This window comes from Tachypleus tridentatus, chromosome 9 (assembly GCF_004210375.1).
Source record: "Tachypleus tridentatus isolate NWPU-2018 chromosome 9, ASM421037v1, whole genome shotgun sequence".
Classification (NCBI taxonomy): domain Eukaryota; kingdom Metazoa; phylum Arthropoda; class Merostomata; order Xiphosura; family Limulidae; genus Tachypleus; species Tachypleus tridentatus.
Window position 1 is genome coordinate 18018775 of NC_134833.1, and position 21799 is coordinate 18040573.

The 21799-nt window shown below is 37.4% G+C and overlaps 1 pseudogene across 4 annotated transcripts in view; it reads left to right on the forward strand.

Annotated features, from left to right (window-relative positions):
• The window catches only part of LOC143224796 (allatostatin-A receptor pseudogene), a 50619-nt pseudogene extending 30190 nt beyond the window's left edge, over window positions 1-20429 (forward strand). For 3 of the 4 annotated variants that reach the window (XR_013013443.1, XR_013013442.1, XR_013013444.1), the window contains one exon: window positions 17412-20429. The product of XR_013013443.1 is annotated as an allatostatin-A receptor pseudogene, transcript variant X3 (transcript). Of the gene's footprint in view, window positions 1-4411; window positions 4618-17411 lie in introns of those variants that run through there. The other variant, XR_013013441.1, reaches the window with a different exon arrangement.
• Window positions 20430-21799: the final 1370 nt, after the last annotated feature.

A 21799-nucleotide genomic window follows, 5' to 3' on the forward strand; every position in this document is an offset into this window, starting at 1 on the left:
CAACTTTTGGGCTACTCTTTTACCAACGAATAGTGGGATAGACCGTAATATTATAACGCCCCCACGGCTGAAAGGGCGAGCATGTTTGGCGCGATGGGATCTAGTCGAAGTACCGTGTGATTTAGCCACTCAACATAATTTCTCTCCTAATTTTCCAAACAAACCTTATAAAGTTACTCGCAGATAAAAACGACTTGACATAGTAGACTATACGAAATGGTGTTCAGAAAGTGGGTTTGAACTAAAGTGCGTTAGCAAAAACATTTGGTAAAAATAACGTGTTCTCATCTCAGTAATCGTGAGTGCACACAAGTGAAATACCTCATATTTCGCAGCTCCTTACTGTTCGAAGCTAGAGTGCGCGCAGACTAGCTAATCTCGCCACACGGAAACTAATATCTCCCTCGTGCACTATCAACTAAGTTCTGTTCTAAAACCGACATTCGTATTGAAAGAGTCTCTTTCGATTGCTTGGCGGTAAGCGGTTAGGGTAACAGGAGGTGAATCATGCTGGTTGTAAGAATTAATATAATAAGAAATATTCAGTTACTCTGCGCCATCTTACTTTAGAAAATAATTTATAGTTACTGATATATAAGGGAAAATATACGTAAGGTATATATTTTTTCAATTTCTTTGGAATTGGAAAAGATTTACAGTACACGTTATGTGTCACAAAATGTAGTCGAGTGTGTATCATATTTTCTTTATAAAATTAATAAACTAGCTGTAATAAGTATTATTTATAATAAGTAAATGTATCAATGATAATAATATCAAAGAACACAAACACATTTCTCCAGTAGGTAAGTTTACGGAATTAAAACGCTAAAATCCATGGTTTGATTTCTCGTAATGAACAGTCATTGTACACATTGGCTTTAAAAATGCCCTCCCCCAGCTACTATAGCGGTAAGTCTACGGATTTACAACGCTAAACTCAGTGGTTCGATTCCCGTCGGTGGGCTCGGCAGATAGCCCAATGTGGCTTTGCTCTAAGAAAAACACACGCTTTAAAAATACATTAAGCGTATATACAGGACAAAATTATATGTGTCTGTCTGTCTGTTATCTGGCTACTCCTAGGACGCTGGTCCAATCTCAACCAAACTTTGAAGAATGAAAGTATGAAACAAGGGGCATATAAATAGGAGTTAACAACCCTTCCAAACACACAAACGCATACACCCATTATTTATGTTATCAAGCATTTATTAACTTTGACGTAAGTTAACGTTAATTACATTCGAGTTGACAACTCGAAAACGTTTGGTGCCTGAAATAAAACATATTTCTCCCAATTTTTCATATATTTTTTTGTTTATTTTAGCACACCCACGTAACCCAACGATAAGTTTTAAAGCTTATAACGCTAAAAATATTGATGCTTGCAGTGGGCACAGCACAGATAGCTTATTGTGAAGCGTTGGGCTTAACAACATTACTGGCCATAATTAAGACTCATAATCTGAGGGTCGCGGGTTCGAATCCCCGTCACACCAAACATGCTACTCTCTTAGCCATGGGGGCGTTATAATGTGACGGTCAATCCCACTATTTGTTGGTAAAAGAGTAGCTCAAGAGTTGGTGGTGGGTGGTGATGACTAGCTGCCTTCCTTCTAGTCTTACACTGTAAAATTAGGGATGGCTAACACAAATAGCCCTCCAGTAGCTTTATGTGAAATTCAAAACAAAAAACAGACTAACCGTATATTAGATACCAATATAATTCAGGAGTTTGTAATAACACATCACAAACTCAACGCATTTTTCTGACCATCAGCTAGTTTAAGATTGGGATGTATTGTTTGTTACACGTTGGACTGTGCCCATCACTGCTATCAAAACCTGATTTTTATCGCTATAAATTTTTTATACAACGTTGTGTCACTAGGGGGCGAGACTTATCGGAACACCCTTTTCAGTGTAATATACAGTTTAATCGAAATTATTTGTTTAAAAATAAACTGTATCGAACCTGATTGCATATTTAGATGCTCAGTATCCAGAAATACGATTCACTGTTAGTAGTTAAGAAACGCACAGGTTTTTTTGTGAATTAATAGCTATGGTGCTAGATTATTAATCTAAGGGCCCGTGGTTCGAGTCCCGCTGTGACGTTAAATTAACTCTGCAATTTGAAGATTTGAGTACGTTATAAGTGTGACGGTCAAATCCTATTATTCTACTAAAGAAGCTCAGGAGTGAGAGATGGGTTCTGTCGGCTAGCTGCCTTTCCTTCAGTCTATCAGTTTAAAATCAAGGATGTCTTGCGCAGAAAATCCTTGTGTAGCATTTCGCAAACTTACGAAACAAACGAAAATAACAATAAAATCTTTAACATACTCTTACAAATTTCGAATCATAGACGTGTGAGTTTAAACAACTGCAGCTGTACATGATTTTATCATCACTGTTTTTAGGCCTAAGGAACCTAGACGCTTCGAAGTTTTATACCAGCGTGTCAGGCCCGACATGGCCAGGTGATTAAGGAACTCGACTCGTAATCCGAGGGTCGCGGGTTAGAGTCCCCATCACACCAAAATTGTTCGCCCTTTCAGCCGTGGGGCGTTATCATGTTACAGTAAATCCCACTATTCGTTGGTAAAAGAGTAGCCCAAGAGTTGGCGGTGGGTGGTGATGACTAGCTGCCTTCCCTTTAGTCTTACGCTGCTAAATTAGGGGCGGCTAGCCCTCGAGTAGCTTTGCGCAAAATTCAAAACAAACAAATAAATCAGCATGTCAACACAATTGTAATTTTTTCCTTTCTGCAAAGCGCGAATCGAACGTGTTCACACTCAAGTCATTACTTTAGTTTTCCGAAAATGAAGATGTAAATGGTCTTTAGAACAAAAGCTCCAACTTTATAATAACCTAGTTTCTGGGCAAAACTTGGCAATGAAAATTAAAGATCCCTTGATATAATTCTATTTGAAATGTACATAGAACCGAAAACTAATTAAATCAAAATTAGAGACAAGATAGTAATAAAACAAAATTATCACCCGTGTTGTATGCTATGGAACAAATTTACGTAATGTAATTCGAAAATTTTGGAATAAAAATGCTAAAACAGTTGAGCCAGCTATAGTTGCTTCAAAAACTTTCATTTCGTTTACAAACATGAACCAGCTACAGTCACTAATTATATTAAATGAGTTTTTATGTAAATGTGCATGTTCTATATCAAGGAATCGAGTAATAAACAAAAGCACTCCCCCCATGGAGATAGCCATTGTGTAGCTTTGTGTTTAATTACAAACAGACAAACAAACTTGACGAAAAGTAAGGAAGATCCTTCTAGTTGATTAGGGAGCGCTCGGTTCGCAACCTTAGGGTCGCATGTTTGAATCCCCATCTCGTCAAATACGCTCGCCCTTTCAACCGTGGGAGCGTTATAAAGTTACGGTCAATCCCACTATTCATCGGTAAACGAAGAACCTAAGAGTTGGCGGTGGGTGGTGATGACTAGTAGCTGCTTTTCTCTTGTCTTTTACTACTAAATTAGAGATAGCTAGCGTAGACAGCTCTCATGTAGTTTTGCGCGAAGTTCAAACGCATTAAATGCAACAATACAAATTTCCACCACTACTGACATGGACAATTCAAATTTTTTTACGAATATTAAATGGTATTCGCAGATAAAACGCGTTGTAGTGTACCGCTAATACTGGTTTCACTAAATCTACCATAACGAGTTAATAAGTTCCTAGTTCTTCTCCATACCTCTTACAGTTTAACTTAATATTTTTCTTGTCAGTAGTACCTAACGTAATATATACACACACATAGAGACATAGGTTTTTGCATATATTAAAATACGCATTTTGAGTGCAGATTACATAGCTTCTGAACATAATGTAATTTGTGGATTGAACCTACGGGACTAGCTATCTGGTTTTCAGTTTAAATGTATTTTGCTTGTTTTTAGATGTTCGTGAAAAGTTAGTCAAAGGGCCAGATAGTGGAATTTGACAGTCACGCTTATAACGCACCCGAGTGACCGAAAATGCTTTAGCCATTCCTAATTTTGAAACGATAGACTGGAGGGAAGGCAGCTATTTAACAGCATCTACAACGAGTTGTTGTGGTCACTTGTCTGACAAAACAGTGGAAGTTGACAGTTACACTAATAACGCACTCGCGTCCCGAGAGAGCAGAGCGCAATTAATTTATTTTTTAAAGTACCGGGGACACAAACTTTCGACCTACAGCATCATAGCCCATAACACTATCCACTGATCCACCAAGAGCGGTGGAATTGGTAATAGTAAAAAAAAAAAAATGTTAAAAACACATGGGAAAACAGGGAACCAATAAAAATATAGAATACCTCACCAAGCTTCATTGGCTATAGTCATTACGTAGCATTCAATCACTGGTCGTTAATCTGCTTGCTGGAGATATATGTTTATCTCATGCTATTAAAACCTGTGTATGTAAGTCTAAACACACATATATACCTAGACAGAGTTCCTTGAATAGCTTTCGCTAGAAAAACAGACAGCGGTGCTCTCTCTCCACTCATTCGCTCGGCGGTATTCGTTCCATCAACAAGTGAGTAAATCTGTCACAGAACACAGCCTCGTGGTCCTTGCACCTGAAGTCCTATAGAAGGTGAGTTTTTTGGTTCATGTAACAGTCCAAGTTTGTCCAATTAGAAGACAACTAGTATCCCTACTGCAGGTTGGCCAACACGCAAACGATATATAGAACATGAATGCGTTAACAACACCCATTGAAACCACTCGTTTCCGGCTGAAATTAAACTAGAATTATTGGGATATAAAGAGAAAAAATGTAACTGTTAGCGGGTGATTTTCTAAAAGCATAATTAGCGGACACATAAAATTAAAGTATTAGCCTTTAGTGCAAATTATTAAAATACGGAACTACAGTTCTTAAAATATTAATGCTCTTTCAGTATGTCTTTTATGTGGTCACTAACAGCAAATATCAATGGCCGTTCAATGTCAAAGTCTAATGCTGGACAAAGAGTTTAGATATAAAGGAATAGTAAACATTTGAGGTGTTGCTAATTTTTGGGATTACGTAAGATTAATGTCCTACTGATATGAAGTAAATATAATTTTAGTTTATATATTTTTTATGACCTGATTGTTGATAAACCGATGTTTAAAATGTGTATAACCTGAAAACTTTTAATCTTATAATACAAAGCTTAACGAAAAGTACATTGAGGATCATCCGTTTTTAATAGGAACGTTTGGACTTGGTACAAGTATTTCTTAGATTGCCTTAAATGTTCAATACGAAATGCATTTTGTTTAAATTTTAAATTATCATCCTAAACACCTACCCGTATTTTATTTAAATTATCATTCTAAGTACTTACACGTATTTTATTTAGATTATCATACTACACAGCGATCCCCCGCTAGTACAGCGGTATGTCTCTGGATTTACAACACTAAAATTAGGGGTTCCATTCCCCTCGGTGGACTGAACAGATAGCCCGCTGTGGCTTTTTTATAAGAAAAACACACACTCCTACATAGTTACGTATTTTATTTAGATTAGCATCCTACACAGTGACGTATCTTATTTAAATTATCAACCTAAACACCTACACGTATTTTATTTAAATCATCATCCTACACAGTAACGTATTTTATTTAGATTATCATCCTACACAGTAACGTATTTTATTTAAATCGTCATCCTACACAGTAACGTATTTTATTTAGATTAGCATCCTACACAGTGACGTATTTTATTTAAATTATCATCCTAAACACCTACACGTATTTTATTTAAATTATCATCCTACACAGTAACGTATTTTATTTAAATCGTCATCCTACACAGTAACGTATTTTATTTAGATTATCATCGTACACAGTAACGTATTTTACTCAAGCCATCCTTCTGAATACTGACAACTATTTTATTCAAGACATAGATAATTGTTCCGTTGTCGTAAGAGCAAGAAACAGGAAAAATGAAATGATTTATAAACAAAAACAAACCGACTTAGGTACAAAGTAGAACAACGCGGTTTCCAAGCCACGTCAGAACGTTCTGAACAAATGTTAATATTCTCTGTAGTGAAACCTAGTTTCTTTAGAACCGGTGATCGTTAGGATACGATACAGAGTTTTCTTTATGGCCATCATGTTTCAGTTAAGATATGTTTCTATCCACAATTAAATATATTTATTTTACCACAAAAAATCACTACTTCATAATATACCGTAAAATCTTACATAGTGATAAAGGAAATCAATTACCGTATGCTTTTTGTTGAGTACAAAGCTGCACAATGGTCTATCTGTGCTATGCTTACCACTGGTATCGAAACCCGGTTTCTAGCGTTATAAGTGCCCACACTTATAGAGGTAGGAGAGATATTATTGGTAAGTATATGCTTGTTTTTAAAGTAAAGTAACGTTGATTTATCTGTTGTGTCCACCACAGGGAATCGAACCCCGGTTTTAGTGTTGTATGTCCAGAGGCTTACGCTATTCCAGAGGGACCAGAAATCAGTGAAACACAGATTCAAGTAATGGTCACGAAAGGTTATGTTATGTGTAGTAATTCTAACAGAACCAAGAAAAAATATTTACCAGCTTGTTTTTGTGTAATTAAGCATAAAGATACACAATGGGCTACCTGTGCTGTGCCCACCACAGGTATCAAAACCAGATTCGTAGCACTATAATTCTTCAAACCTGTCGCTGCTACGCCATTGAAGGGCATTTCTAACAGCAAACAAGTTAATTGTGGAATTTAACATGTCAGTTTCTTAAAGTATGAGGCCCAGCATGGCCAGGTGGTTAAGGAGCTCGGCTTGTAATCTGAGGGTCGCGGGTTCGAATCCCCTTCATACCAAATATGCTCGCCCTTTCAGCCGTGGGGGCGTTATAATGTGACGGTCAGTCCCACTCTGCGTTGCTAAAAGAGTGGCCTAAGAGTTGGCGGTGGGTGGTAATGACCAGTTACCTTCCCTCTAATCTTACACTGCTAAATTATGGACGGCTAGCACAGATAGCCCTCGAGTAGCTTTTATTGTAATTTGAGCTACTTACTCTGAGTGCGGTATATTCGAATGAGAAAGAATGCTTTATACATAAAATCTGCTATAGTGTTCATTATGAAAGTTTTATTTCTTAATGGTAGGCGTGTGTTATTAGGTAAAACCTGTTAAAGAAGGATAGATATGTTAATAGTGATTGTATCTTATGGCAAAGAAGGAAAGTGTCTTATTTTCGTTGTTAAGACGACGTTTCGTTTTTTTATAGAATTAGCCATAAGCTTCAGATGACATTCGAAGACATGATTACATACGTTACAAATGACAGTTTTCTCAAGGTTATAATTTGTATTTGATAGAGAGTCATTTATAGATATGAAAATGTGTTGTGATAACTCTAGTATTACTATCAAATGACAGACAGGAATTTGATCACGTGCTAAAACCAAACTACAACATTTTGGGCCGCTGAAGAAATATACGACCATTCTATCAAAAAAAAAAGTCCTTGAGCGAAGCTGTTAAACAATTTAGAATAAAAGAATACAACATTCTGAAATGGAGAATATATTTAATGCTCTTTACGGAAACCGAAGAATCTGCTCAATGAAACGTTTAGGAAAGCCAATTAGAACCAATGTTTTCACATGCAATGTAAAGGCTATTGTTACGAAATAAAACCTTTCTATCCAAACTCTGAAGCTTGGCATGGTCAAGTGGTTAGAGTGCTCGACCATTTGGCTTTGGGGGCGTTATAACGTTACTCTCAATCCCACTATTCGTTGCCAAAAGAATAACCCTACAATTGTGTCTTACACTGTTAAATTAGGGACAGCCAGAGTAGAAAGCCCTCGTGCAGCTTTGCGCGAAATTAAAAACAAACCAAATTAAATTAAAATGTAAAATATCTCCTGTTACCATAACAAACTGAGATTTAAAGCTAATGATGAGTAGAAACTAAACGTCGACAAGCGTTTGGCAAAGCCTCAAAATTGGCGTATGTTTTTACGGAAAAAAAACAACTTAATATACTGGAGTAACATCCACAAAGAGTTCACTGTTTTCTAGCAAACACTTGAAAACAATGGCTGATTTTGGCAGAAACTGGTGAACCTCTTGTTGCACTCATTCCAGTTTCTTCATTTGCTTTTGTCGTGTAACAGAAGGTCTTTCGAGTATAATCTGAAGAAGTGTCATTGCTTCTTCTGTACCTATATACTAAAACACATCCCCGTTACGTTACAGCTTAAATAGAAGGCTGGTTTGTTTGTTTTCGAATTTCACGCAAAGGTACACGAGGGTTATCTGCACTAGCCATCCGTAATTTAATAGTGTGAGAGTAGATGGGAAACAGCTAGTCATCATCACCCACCGCCAGCTCTTGGGCTACTCTTTTACCAACGAATAGTGGGATTGACCGTCGCATTATCAAGCTCTCTTGATTGAAAGGACTAGCATATTTGGTTTGAGGACGGTTGAAACCCGCGACCCTCTGATTATGAGTCGAGTGCCTTAACTTCCTGGCCATGCTGGGTCCTAGAAGACTGGATAAGCGTTTGTTCAAGATTAGAGCTATGTATTTCAGAATTAACTAGCCGGGTTTGAATTCACAGAAACTCTCAAAACTATTCCCTATTTACTTTATGCTGTAGATGCATTAATAGAGTATTATTCTCAGCGTGGACAGAATAGTATATTCTTCATAAGATATAATTAGTTTCTTCATCACAGAAGGGCCCGGCATGGCCAAGTGTGTTAAGGCGTTCGAATCGTAATCCGAATTCGGGTTCGAATCCCGGTTGTACCAAACATGCTCGCACTTTCAGCCGTGAGGGCGTTATAATGTGACGGTCAATCCCACTATTCGTTGGTAAAAGAGTAGTCCACGAGGTGGCGGTGGATGGTGATGACTAGCTGCCTTCCCTCTAGTCTTACACTGCTAAATTAGAAATGGCTAGCGCAGATAGCCCTCGAGTAGCTTTGCGCGAAATTCAAAACTAAACAAACAAACTCAACAGCTAATATAGGCTAAAAATTACTGTGGAATACTTCATAAATATTTCGTTTTTCCTGCATGACTTAATATTTTTATTCACATTTGGAAAACGTGATTTCAGTTTAGAAATAAAGGGGTATTTAATTAAAATATTTGATAAATGGGCTTCATATATACATATATATTTTTAAGGTTTAATGAGAAAATATTTTTTTTTCTACTTTAAGTTATAAAGATAATCAAACTAATATTTCTGGTGTGTTTTAAAGCTATTTTACGTTAAAAGAATGCATTATGGTAATCAAATAACCTATAAGAAACTTCATTGTAATTAGTTTCACATTTGTTTTAACATTACATACATTAGTGGGTTTTTCTTCTTCTGCAGTACGAGTACAATCTGACATCCACTGAGAACTGACATTACAAGTACAATCTGACATCCACTGAGAACTGACATTACAAGTACAATCTGACATCCACTGAGAACTGACATTACAAGTACAATCTTACATACACTGAGAAATGGCAGCACAATCTGACATCAGCTGAGAACTGACAGCACAAGTACAATCTGACATCAGCTCAGATCTGACAGCACAAGTACAATCTGACATTTACTGAGAACTGACATTACAAGTACAATCTTACATACACTGAGAAATGGCAGCACAATCTGACATCATCTGAGAACTGACAGCACGGTTACAACCTGAATGAGGTATAGTGTAACCGTAACTCTGCACAATTTTACTTTATAATAAAAACGATAAACGTTTCGTTCCATTTGTTTTTGCACCCCCTCGTGACAGAGTCTGTGGAGTTAAAAGGTTATAATCCAGGTTTCGATACTTGTGGTGGACTGAGCACAGATAGCTCATTAATAACCTGTCCTTAAGTAACAAACATCAATAATTTATTTTTATTTTCTTTAGTATTCTGATCAAAACCTTTATTCATAATAACCGTCTCTTCATATGTCATATACACGTAGACATATAAGTATCTTTTTCAAAGTAGTGTTAAATTTTTCTACGAAGTTACAAGCACCGGATACATCCAGCTCAGGGGGAGAGAAAACCTTCATAAGAGTTCTCGAATTTAGTATTTCATTTATTTTTTTTTACAAAATATAATTGACTATCCACGAAGTGCAAGTTGTGACAGACACAAAAAAAACATTTCACTTCAGATAGTTAAGCCTACAAAGCATCAAACGGGAAGATAATGACGGGATGCAGCTCAGAAGGAAGCCCTTCCCTTCACGCATGCCACACTGTAAGCACAGCTACTCGGTTTCAGTTTCGAAAATAATCGAGCTTAGAAAATACACTGAATGCCCGTTGTGTTTAAATATTCTAGGAATTGTCAGCAGCGTAAGAAATTCAAACTAATAAATATGCCAATTATAATTAGTAATTTTCTCTCTCTTTCTCGTATTATATACATATAGAAAACGTAGTACGCTTGTATCTGTCATAGTCGGTTTCAGATGGCTAGGTCAGTGTTTCTCAACCTCTTCGATACCACCAACAGACCCCTTAAACTGTTGCGGACCCCTAAAATGGAAATATAACGAAAAACATTACGGGTTTTTTGTTTCTTTGTTTTCGTGAAAACCCACCGACGAGTGGTTGATAAATACTCGGCTAGAAGAGAAATACGAAATACCCCCTAGTGGCTCAGCGGTATGTTTCGATACCCGTGGTGGGCAGAGCACAGATAGCCCATTGTGTAGCTTTGCGCTTAATTCAATACAACAACAACAGCACCAAATGTAACGAAAAGCACAAAGTAAACTTAACATTGATGTTAAAAAATGTGTTGAATTTTTAGAATGTGTGCAGAAAATTAACAAAACGAAAGTAGAACATAAGACGTAGACGTGTGTTCACTACAGTGAGAAAGATACACTACATGACCAAAAGTATGTGGACACCCCTTATAATCAGTGGATTCGGCTATTTCAGCCACACCCACTGTTAACAGGTGTATAAAATCAAACATACAGCCAAGCAATCTCCATAGACAAACATTGGTAGTGGAATGGGTCGTAGTGAAGAGCTCAGTGACTTTCAACGTGTCATTGTCATAGGATGCCACCTTTTCAACAAGTCAATTCGTCAAATATCTGCCCTGCTAGAGTTGCCTCGGTAAACTGTACGCGCTTTTATTGTGAAGTGGAAATGTCTAGGAGCAACAACAGCTCAGCCACGAAGCGGTAGGCCACACAAGCCGAGTGCTGAAGCGCGTGGCGCGTAAAAATTGTCTGTCTACAGTTGCAACAATCACTACCGAGTTCTCAACTGCCACTGAAAGCAACGTCAGTACAAGAACTGTTCCTTGGGAGCTTCATAAGCACCACACACAAGCCTAAGATCACCATGTACAATACCAAGTGTCTGCTTGAGTGGTGTAAAGCACACCGCCATTGTACTCTGGAGCAGTGGAAACGCATTCTCTGGAGTGATGAATCACACTTCACTATTTGGCAGTCTGTCGGACGAATCTAGGTTTGGCGGATACCAGGAATACGCTACCTGACTGAATACATAGTGCCAACTATAAAGTTTTGTAGAGGAGGAATAATGGTCTGGGACTGTTTTTCATGGTTTGGACTAGGATCTTTGATTGCAGAAAAGGGAGTTCTTAATGCTACAGCATACAATGACATTCTAGAGAATTGTGTGCTTCCAACTTTGTGGTAACAGTTTGAAAAAGGATCTTTTTTGTTTCAGCATGACAATGCCCCCGTGCACAAAGCGAGGTCCATAAATACATGGTTTGCCGAGGTTGGTGTGGAAGAACTTGGCTGGCCTGCACAGAACCCTGACCTCAACCCCATCGAACACCTGTGTAATGAATTAGAACGCCGACTGCGAGCCAGTCCTTCTCGCCCGACATCAGTGTCCGATCACACACTTGTAGCATAATAGGAGCGAATCTCCGCAGCCATGTTCCAAAATCTAATGAAAATCCTTCCCAGAAGAGTAGAGACTGTTATAGCAACAAAGGGGGACCAACTCTATATTATTACCCATTGTATTGGAATGAGATGTTCAACAAGCACGTATGGGTGTGATGGTCAGGTGATCACATACTTTTGGCCATGTAGTGTATCTAGCTAACACCAAACTGTGTCTGAACATCTTACTAGTACTACTGGTAGAAGATTCAGCGAACTCTCTGTATTAAACTCGGTTTCCTAAGATTAAAAAAAAAACTTTATAGACAAGATAAAAACAAACAAACACATTCTGTGAGAACAAGAACCTATAATAAGAATGAGATAAATTTATACTAGACTATATCACATCGTGTAGTATAAGTTTTGTTGTCAAGAAAGCAGATTGTGTACAGGATAGTTGTGCCACTTTTCCAGATGGAGATTCTTTTTGACTGTGTTGCATGTAGTTTTATTGGCCATGTTTTACAGGACTGCATTTTGCTTACCATGGATGGTGTATGACTTGTTGCAGATCTCTTTCTGGATGGTTCTGAAACCCCAAGTTGATTCATATTCCTTTATTTTTCGATGCTATTGATTAGTATACATCTGATCTTGTCTCAGTCTGATCACATTAATGTTTTTTTAGTAGAAAAGGCTATTAAACATTCCTATTAAAAGCTGTTAATTTTCAGTAGCATCACCCTACCTACTATTTGATAAAACAACATTAAAATGTATTTCTAATACATGCTGTTTCATTGCAACTTTATATTTACTGTGGTTGTCATGTGACTTTCTTATTTTGAGTAAACAACCATCTACCAGATTAACATGCTTAGATGCGGAAGCCGATTCCAAACACACTCAGCTGCATGAGTGTTATAATAGTGAAAGTTTGTTGAACTTTAAACCATCGGTGGTCCGTAATTATGGACGGCTATACTCAAAGATCATGGATCCGCGATTTATAACCCAAGTAAGCACAATATTTATAATTCAAAGAGGGAAATAAAAGAAATACATGCTTAGATAACCCATAATAATTTACCCGCGAAACACGTTTAAGGAGATAGGTAGTACATTAAGCAGACAGTCTTTATATGCACGTGTCGCAGCACACGAACGTAATAAGGTTGTTAATCGTGTTTACCGGCGTCCTGCCAAGTTGTCCACGTCGGTTATTAAGCTAATCGGACATGTTTGCAGTGTCGCCTTCGTAATGTGTGTCATATTCTAGGTTTTGTGTAACTCAATCCTACATGGCTTGTTCGTACTTTCTTACGCTTGTTTGTAAACTTCCAATACCGTATTTTCGTTTTGTTTTCCAGAAATTAAGAGGGAGGCGTTATTAATTACTTTTCACGTAATGATTAGAGTAAACAGCCATCACACACCTTGTTGTAATTTACGTTTTAGGATGAGAATTACAGCTTTTACTCTATTCTAATTACTAACAAAACGTTGTTCTGCTTTGGTGTTTCTTTCACGTATTAACTCTTGAAGGCATATCACGTTAATTAGGATCTTAAGAAAGAGTGTTCGTTTGTTTTATTTAATTTTGCGCAAAGCTACACGAGGGTTGTCTACGCTGACCGTCCCTAATTCAACAGTGTAAGACTAGAGGGAAGGCTGCTAGTCATCACCACCCACCGCCAACTCTTGGGATACTCTTTTACCAACAAATAGTGAGATTGAACTCCGCATTATAACGCCCCCACGGCTGAAAGGACGAGTATGTTTGGTGTGACGGGGATCCAAACCTGCGACCCTGCAATTACGAGTCGAGTGCTTTAATAACCACCTGGCCGTGCCAAGCCTATGTTATAGATAATAAGGCGCTTAGGAAACGTATATTCCACTGTGTTTGAGTAATTATGTTTATTCGGTTCTATATATGAAATCTGTGTAGAGTACAACAGGTTCGACTTATCAGGTGTCATGATTGGCTAAATCTGAGTAGAGTACAACAGGTTCGACTTATCAGGTGTCATGATTGGCTATTATAGTTACAAAATACATCTTTACTGCTACAACACATTGTTTTGAACATTTCGATAGAATATCTATGTACTTTTACTATTTTGATTAGAAAAAAAAAGTCGAAGCCGGAGTAAAAATGTGACTTCAGTCATTAAAGACGGTTAAGATGTTTACATTTTGAAAAACCAATCAACTTAATGAGTCAGCTCATCGCCAGTTGTCGACGAGTCCATATTAGTCCTGAAGGAAATATTGATACTTTACCCCACTGACATTAACTCAACTCCTATTCTAAGCGAGTTCTCATGAAGCAACTGATTAGTTTCGTTGGTTCAACGATAGCCTTAGGCGCTTATGACGTTAAAGTTCGAAGTTCGATCCCAGCGACGAACAGAGGCCAATTAGTCCGTACGCGTGTTTGTTGTAACAACGTTTCTTGTTTCTCTTGTGATAAAAGATAGTTAACTATTCAAGAGATTTTCCACACACACGCATGCCCAACTATTTAATTGTACTCAACTTTAAAACGTATGATAATTATATTAATTTAATACAACGTAAAGCAGCAATTCTGGTTTCATATACTCTACGTATACAACTATTGTGTTTAACTGTCGTGTAAATTATTCTGGCTTAGGAATGAACTACTATAGTATAGAACAATAAAATATACATTTTGGATTGAAACAGTCGTGCCCAAGGAAATGCGTTGTTTTGTAATAATGAAAAAAGAAAATTTTAAAACGAACTGTTTTGAAATGTTAGTTGATGTTTTTAAGTTAAATTTTTTCCACAAAGTTTCCAAGGCTATATTTTAAATCGAAACCAAACAGCATACATTGAAAAATAACACCCATGTTTTCACCATTTGTAAGTTTCTTTCTATGTACCTTACAAAATTAGTTTGTTGTACCTTCAATCGATAGCATCTTTGAACTGTTACAACACACACGCACGTGTCAGGTGCTCTGACATATGTAGGATGCGGCAGATTCAGCCATATTAATTCCTCGTTCGTCAAAAGATCAAAATTTGTCATTCTATCGTTCTAAGCCGTTTGCGACTTGCTTTTGGAAACGAGGCTAGAAATGGAAAATGGGAAATAGTGCCAACAGTGGTGTTTCTTCACACAGTCAGTTAACGTCTTTTATCTCTGATTAACCTGCGATTATCGGATTGTTACGTATTATCTCCTTACTTAAAAAACAACAACAACAACGTGGCCAAGTGGTTAGGGAGCTCGTCTCGTAAACTGAGGGTCGCGGGTTCGAGTCCCTGTCACATCAAACGTGCTCGCCTTTTCAGCTGTGGTGACGTTTTAATGTTACGGTCAATCTCACTATTCGTTGATAAAAGAGTAACCCAAGAGTTGAGAGTGGGTGAAGATGACTAGCTACCTTCCTTCTATTCTTAAACTACTAAATCAGGGACGGCTAGCACAGATAACCATCGTATAGCTTTGTATGAAAGCTAACAAACAAATCAATCTATGAGAATGAAAAAGAGAGAGAAAGAGCTGTACATCTGTTGTTGTGAGGATTGGCTGAAAGAGCTGTACATCTGTTGTTGTGAGGATTGGCTGAAAGAGCTGTACATCTGTTGTTGTGAGGATTGGCTGAAAGAGCTGTACATCTGTTGTTGTGAGGATTGGCTGAAAGAGCTGTACATCTGTTGTTGTGAGGATTGGCTGAAAGAGCTGTACATCTGTTGTGAGGATTGGCTGAAAGAGCTGTACATCTGTTGTTGTGAGGATTGGCTGAAAGAGCTGTACATCTGCTGTGAGGATTGGCTGAAAGAGCTGTACATCTGTTGTTGTGAGGATTGGCTGAAAGAGCTGTACATCTGTTGTGAGGATTGGCTGAAAGAGCTGTACATCTGTTGTTGTGAGGATTGGCTGAAAGAGCTGTACATCTGTTGTGAGGATTGGCTGAAAGAGCTGTACATCTGTTGTGAGGATTGGCTGAAAGAGCTGTACATCTGTTGTGAGGATTGGCTGAACCCCATCCGATGAAGTTTTGTAAAAGAACCCAAGTGGATCTCCTGAAATCCGAGTTGAAATAGGCAAACAATTGCACAAGTTCGAGATTGGCAATCTCACCACCTTAAAATTAACTAAGCGAGGATGTAGTTATTAAAGTACGTGAAATAGATGCCAAAGAAGACGGATGTTTAATGCCGCGTGACACACGAGTGCCTTTTCAGCGAGCAAACGGATCATGTGTTATGGCTCATTGCTTTCCAAGCCCCAACATTACCGGATTTCTGTGTGTGCGTGTGTATTGTATCGAGTATGAAGAAAATATCAGATATTATAAGTCTTTGACAAGATAATCATTTGTCTTAGCACGTGATAGAAATAGCGTGCCAACTGGTTCACCCTCCATAAAACGATTGTTTATGTGATTTTTGTGTTAATTATCGTAATATAGGACAAAGTTTTCTAGTTAAAACTATCAACCAGATTATGCCGAGTAGCTAGGAAAGACAAAAGATCACATAAAAATGGTTATATGATCGAAAGGGCCTGTTTTTATAAAGATGCTGATTAGGCCAACTAGTCCAACTAGTGTAGTAATTTATTTTGTATAATCTAAAGTTATGTAATTTCTATTTATACACCATAAGAAATGTTAATTGATTTAGCTAATACTCGCAGAAATAACGAATATATATATTATTAGTTTGGTTTGGTTTGAATTTCGCGCAAAGCTACTCGAGAGCTATCTGCGCTAGCCGTCCTTAGTTTAGGAGTGTAAGACTTGAGAGAAAGCAGCTAGTCATCACCACCCACCGTCAACTCTTGGGCTATTCTTTTACCAACGAATAGTGGGATTGACCGTCACATTATAACACCCCCACGGCTGAAAGAACGAGCATGTTTAGCGTGACGGAAATTCGAACCCGCCGCCCTCGAATTACGAATCGAGCGCCGTAACCACATGGCTATGTCAGGCCATATTATTAGTATTAGCGGTTTTATCAAACGAAAATCCCATTTCTAATAAAAATCTAGCAAAAAAAAAATCTTTATGACTTTATAAATATTTAAAACATAAGGAGTGAAAATTAGCTTTTATATGATTCAAGTCTTAATAATTAAGCGAACTACGTATATATATAAGCAAGTGTGAAAAAGACATATCACTGTTATGTCGAAACACGATGCATGTTCCACAAATAAATCACTTTATTATGCTTATAATCCGGTGTTTGGCAATTTATTATTGTATTAATAATACAATATTTACCAAACATGCTCGCCCTTTCAGCCATGGGGGCGTTATAATGTGACAGTCAATCCCACTATTCGTTGGTAAAAAGAGTAGCCCATGAGTTGGCGGTGGGTGGTGATGACTAGCTGCCTTCCCTCTAGTCTTACACTGCTAAATTAGGGACGGCTAGCACAGATAGCCCTCGAGTAGCTTTGTGCGAAATTCCAAAGCAAACAAACAAACAAATTTATCAGATATCTTTTTTTATGTTATTTACAGATTACAAGGGGAAGAACAAGAGACCACGTTCGATTTGACAAGTTCATGGAACTGACAGTAGCTGCATAATACAATATGGATATAGAAATTGATTTTCAAAATAACAATTCTCCAAAAGAAATCCAACCTGAATCGGTGACACCTTCACTTCGCATCTTCTTAAACTTCACATTGCAAGACATATATAACAACATCACTAATTTTTCCATTGTTGGAAATGAGAGCAGACAAGAAGACATAGATTACTTTCAAGCCGAAAAGATGGAACGAATCCTCAGTGTCCTAATACCAATCCTTTTTGGTGCCATTGTTGTCATTGGGTTGATAGGCAATTCGTTTGTGGTTATTGTTGTCTGGTTCAATCATCAGATGCGTTCCACCACGAACCTTCTTATTATAAACCTTGCAATAGCGGATCTTCTTTTTATAATACTTTGCGTACCTTTCACAGGATGGGACTACTCTCTTCCTTACTGGCCGTTTGGCGACACCTGGTGTCGCATCGTCCAGTATTTGGTATTCGTTTGTGCCTACGCGAGCATTTACACGTTGGTCCTCATGTCTCTAGATCGATTTATGGCCGTAGTACACCCAATAACGTCGATGTCTATCCGCACAGAAAGAAATGCCTACATTGCTATAGCTGTAACATGGTCCTGCATCCTTATTGCTTGCATACCGCTTCTTGAGGCCCATGGACTTATGAACTACATGTACAGGCAGATGGAACATTCGACTTGTGGGTTTCTCGCAATCAAAGGTTATAACTATGCTGCTTTTCAGATTTCGTTCTTTCTTTCTTCCTACGTAGTTCCACTGGTGGTTATATTTGTTCTGTACATGCTCATGTTAAAACGATTGTGGTTTCATGTAACACCAGGTGGAAAAATAAGCGCGGAGAGCCATAAATCAAAGAAACGAGTCACCAGGATGGTGGTCGTAGTTGTTTTAATCTTTGCTCTTTGCTGGTGTCCAATACAGATTGTTCTAGTGCTCAAAAGTTTGGACAAATACGAACATAATACATCCACCATTGCTTTTCAGGTTTCGTCTCATATCTTGGCCTACATGAATTCCTGTGTTAACCCCTTCCTTTACGCTTTTCTCTCCGACAACTTCCGGAAAGCATTTCACAAGATCATCTCCTGTAACTCTCGACAGAAACGTCCTTACAGGCAACCTTTCGAACGAAACGAGCGGGAAACGGTGGGAACGTACACGTCTAAAAGTACCAGACTGAATAACGAAATTTTATAGATAACTTACTATTAATTTTTGGTTTAACTTTCAACGTGTGTGTGTCTTACAAAAGTGAAAACAAATAATCGGTTTACGGAAAGAAATCCACCTTGCCTCTTCCAAGGAAGGAAAGACATTCAACGATCAATAATTATTTTAAGTTTTATGCACATGCTCGATGATAAATTCGCATAGTCAGATTCTTTCATATTCTTTCCCAGCATAAATTAATTAGTTCTAGACCTGATCGTTAGAGCAAGGAAAGCCTTTTCCCACCATTATCACGACAGTATTTTTTTCCATTAATGACAATGATGCTATAGTCGTAAATCTAGCACTAAGTTCTGTTCGGTGAATATTTCAGGTAACAACGGTAGTGTGTAGGTTGCTATTTGTGTATAGCTATTGGATGTTACTTTTAAAATATATAACTTAAATAGTAACACCAGTTCAGAGGCATTACCAGGATTCTGGACCTACATCTCTGAGCAACCTAAAAACTGCCTATATTTATATAGCCTTATGAATCACGACAAGCAAACCATATGTTTTAGTCTTGGACATTTCTCTAAAAACCATGAGTTTCTCTGAATCCACTTCGATCCTTGAGAACTGTGTTCAGTATAAACACTTTTTTTTAGTGGGCTGGATGTGCAAAACTCGAAACGATGTTCGTGTGTTTGCAAGACGCGCCTTTCCACATTTTGAAAGTAAATAGTGTGAACATAAATGTAACAGAGTGTTACAGTGGATGAGACCCTTTCTCACTAACAACGGTGCATCAGGAATTCGTGGACCGTACTTTGGCGATTACGACACCCTGGAGAATCTCGCGACCTCTCGATTTTGTTAGATACATCAGCTTCTTCTAAACATCAAGAAAATGAGATAAGTAATAGTTAGGTATTTTTACCGTTGCTAAAGCTATGTTGTGATGTTCCTCAGAGTATAACTGAACTGAATGAATTTGAACGTCCTGCATAGAGAAGCCATACAAGTGATATTAAAATGACTCGGGTGAGGTTAAACACACCCTTACGATTCAACTTCGTAGTTAACAGTTGCGTGTGAATATTAACAATTAAATTGTTCAGAATACTTATAGCTATTTATATGGACTATTAACGTCTTTACTTTAAAATATTTATTAAACTCTATTTGTATAGCAACACTGTTGTCAAATGATAACTATAAAAAAGGTTAAACTCTGACATTACTCGAGTGTTGAGCTATCTTAAAGTTGCTTACGTATGCGTTGTACTGATACTGTTTAAGTTTTGAGCTGCTTTAATGTTATTTATGGTCTATGTTAATATTGTTTGAGTGTTGAGCTGTCTTATTGTTATTTACGTATGCGCGGTTCTGACATTGTTTTAGAGTTGAACTGTCTAAATGTTGTTTGCACTTGAGTTTGTTTACATTAAGTATATACCTAGCTGTCTTAACTTGTGTAAGTATGAAATTTGTAGATATTGTTTGTACGCGGGTATATCTTAAATTTGTTTGTGTATAAGCTGTGCTGACGCTGTTTGTGCGCGGGGCTCCACAAACGACGTCAAGCAAGCTGTCGGTGTTGTTGGTAATAACGCTTTCTTGTAGCAATGTTTGAAGAAGGCACGTCTGTCTATGTATGTGTAATGTCGACTTTATAAACGTATTACAATTATTTAAAGTTGTTAAAACAATAATATAGAAATCGATTTGTTCTCAATGGTTCTGTGTTGCCAACCTGTAATGTACTTTATGAATGTATTTAAATAAAACACATTTTTGTTTTGCTGTATCTGCGTACAGTAATCATTTAGTTTTCGTAATACAATGAAATACGAAACTGGAAATACACAATAATTTCCTTTCGAATCAAGTAAACAAGTTGAAAGAAATGTTCTGTTCGTTTTGGATTTTTTTTTTTTCAAAAGGAACTGTGAGAAAGACATATTGCGTAAGATTACATTCTCATAAAACCTCATCATGCGTGGCACATAAAACATGAACGTCTACGTTCGTGTGAAGCCTAAATGAACATAACGTTTACATTCCTAAAAGACAAGTCTATAATAATGTACACAATACGATGTGACGTTTCTCTAGATGCTCTTTTATATTCCATTTTGTTTTAACGTTTCACCAACAACACACCAATAATAATAAACTGAATTACGTCCCACGAATATAATTTAATTTTCTTTCTTTTCGCGAACTAGAACGGACTCAATAAACAGGATATTAATTCGGGAAACGTATCTGGAAAAAGGGTTTCGCTGAAGGTTTTGAGCGCAATTTGGAAAATTTGTTAATATTTTTAATATAGTACTCACAAACAATAATTTATATACCCCTCTCTCATTCTGCGTTTTTGGTTGTTAAATATCTTTATTGATGTACTTTCTAGCTATATATGCGAGTTTAGTTCATTGTATTTGATAAATAAAAATTATACCATCTCTTGACCCCGAGTTATCTTGCTTTATATAATGGTAAAAGAGGGTTGGAGTAGTGTTGGGAGCTTCAGTATTTGAAAACTGAACTCCTCCAAGTATCTTCGGATGGCAAACACATCCAGGTGCCCGCGCAATTTGCAGTGTGTGAAATATAAAATATTGATTTCCAATTTTAATATAATTATGTGTTGTAAACACGATTCTTCTGTAAGGAAAAATTCATCTTAATTTAGACCGGCTGGAAATGAACTCATATGGTGAAATGGCAAGTCCTTGGAATATGGAATATACCCACTTCATTGGCATACTCGTTCTGTATAATATAAATATTCTCTGGATCAAACATGAAACTAGTCATTTCAACCTTAAGCTGTGGTCATTTAGCACGCACAATAAACACAGGAACACGGTATTTAAATTACATTTTACCATCAACCAATCATTATATCTAACAACCAGCCAATCATTATATCTCACAATCAGACAATCACCATATTTCACCATCAGTCAGTCATTATATCTCACCATCAGCCAACAATTATACTAACAATCATTACAGCTCACCATCAGCCAATCATTCTATCTAACCATCATTACATTTCACCATCAGCCAGTCATTATATCTTATCATTAGACAATTTTTGATCATCCATACAGACTCACTGTCGCTCTTAACTTCAATGTTTTACAGAATTTTCACCAGTTTTG